Consider the following 2,231-nt stretch of genomic DNA (forward strand, 5'->3'; position numbering starts at 1 on the left):
AGTCGGTTTTGGATCAGGTAAGTCCAACTACATCAAGATTGACAAAGGTATCAGATTGATGCTAGTTCCCAAGTCATATAAGCATCTGTCCAAAGACACTTTTCCAATAGTACATGGAATACTGAAGCTTCATTGATCCTTAAGCTTCGGAGGTAACTTCTTTTTCAGCACAGCACTACATTCCTCTGTGAGAGCAACAGTCTCTAAATCATCGAGCTTCACCATCCGAGAGAGAATACCTTTCATAAACTTTGCATAACTAGGCATCTGCTCAAGAGCCTCAGCGAAAGGTATGTTGATATGAAGTTTCTTGAACACTTCCAGAAACTAATCAAATTACTTATCCAGCTTTTTCTTCTGTAGCCGCTTAGGAAAAGGCGGTGGAGGATAGATTTATTTCTCCTCTGTATTACCCTCAGGAGGAGTGTGCTTAACAGTAGTCTTCCTTGGTTCCACTTCTTCATTCTGCTTCTCTACTTCTTTCTCCGCCCCAGCTTCTTCAGTCAACTCTTGAGTTTGTTCGGGATTCGCAACCTTTCCAGACCTTAAAGTGATTGCCTTTACCTGCTCCTTTGCTTCCCTCTTTCCTTGCACTTCGGTGTCACTAGGTAATATACCAGGCTGATGATTTGGCAAGGCATTGGTAATTTGCCCAATTTGATTTTCCAAGGTCTTTACAGAAACAACTTGACTTTTACACATAAGCTTCAACTCCTCTAATTCAGATTTTTCATTAGCTTGTTACAGCTGGAGTTGTTGTCTTGGTGCATACCGCGGTTGCTGAAAACCAGGGGGTTATACTGCTTAGTTGGATACTGCTGATAAGGCTGTTGAACTGCATTCTTATTGTTGTTCCAGCTGAAATTAGCATAATCATTGTTGTTGGAATGATAGGTGGTTGGAACTGGTTGTTGCGATCGCTGAAAGTTGCTTACGAATTAAGCTAATTCACTAGAAATTGTGCACTGATCAGTACCATGGGCACCAATACAAAGCTCATAGACACTAGTGATTTGATTAAGTCCATAATTAGCTAAAGTTTCCACCTTCATCGTCAATGCGATAGCATTTGCTGCGTCCAACTCCAGAATTCCTGCGACTTTTCCCCGAGTCAGCCTCTGGGAAGGATTCTGGTACTCATTAGCAGCTATCAGTTCAATAAGTTCACAAGCTTCATCGTAGCTTTTAGCCCACAAGGCTCCTTCTGATGCTGTATCCAGCATGGGTCTAGAAGTAGCACCCAATCCATTATAGAAACAGTTGATAATTATCCAATCAGGCATGCCATGCTGTGGGCACTTCCTTAGCATCTCCTGATATCGATCCCAAGCCTCACACAGAGATTCTCCTGTTTGCTGAGCAAACTGGGTAGGAGCATTCTTGATTGCAGCAGTCTTCGCCATGGGGAAGAATTTAGTGAGAAACTTTTGCGCAAGATCCTCCCAAGTGGTGATAGACCCTACTGGTAGAGAGTGTAACCAGCACTTAGCTTTGTCCCTCAGAGAAAATGGGAAGAGACGTAGCTTGATAGCATCTTTAGTCACATTATTGAACTTGAAAGTGTCAGAGATCTCGATAAAATCCCTGATGTATATGTTGGGGTCTTCAGTAGGGGAACCCCTAAACTGAACTGATTTTTGTATCATCTGAACCGTACTTGACTTGATCTCAAAAGTTTTAGCCTTGATGGTTAGTCTGATGATGCTTGACTGAATGTCATTAATCTTAGGCTGAGAATAGTCCATCAAAGCCCTAGGATTTTCCGCTTGATCACCCATCTCTACTAAAGCTGGTTCTTCAACTTTCTCTTCTTCTTCTACCTTCTTTTCTTCCTCGAAAACTTCCTTACGAACTACCACAACTTCTTCCTCGGCTTTATCCAGTGGTCTCTTAAGAGTACGCGAACGCGTATGCATACACCCTCACTAGAGTACCTGAAATAAGACAAGGAAACAGATAAGTAACAATGTCCGAGTCAATGAACTTTAACGACCACTTATGAAAAACAGATAAAATATAAATTAAAACTACACTCCCTGGCAGCGGCGCCAAAACTTGTTAGTCGCTAAACACGCGCTAATAATACATGCAAGTATACGAGTTCGCAAGTAGTATAAAATCTTTTCTAGTTTGTTCCCATAGAGACCGTATTGGTTAACTAATTAATTCACGCACTTAAGCAACAATGTATGGTTATTATTCAATGTTAAGACGATAACAAATTGAGGTTG

General features: G+C 41.4%; 1 non-coding gene across 1 annotated transcript; it reads left to right on the forward strand.

Annotated features, from left to right (window-relative positions):
- Positions 1–1,281: 1,281 nt before the first annotated feature.
- On the forward strand, positions 1,282–1,388 carry LOC141698919 (small nucleolar RNA R71). Its single transcript, XR_012565416.1, has one exon. It is a non-coding gene; the product is annotated as a small nucleolar RNA R71 (small nucleolar RNA).
- The last annotated feature ends 843 nt before the right edge of the window (positions 1,389–2,231 follow it).

The sequence above is a fragment of the Apium graveolens genome, chromosome 11, assembly GCF_009905375.1.
Source record: "Apium graveolens cultivar Ventura chromosome 11, ASM990537v1, whole genome shotgun sequence".
In the NCBI taxonomy this organism is placed as follows: domain Eukaryota; kingdom Viridiplantae; phylum Streptophyta; class Magnoliopsida; order Apiales; family Apiaceae; genus Apium; species Apium graveolens.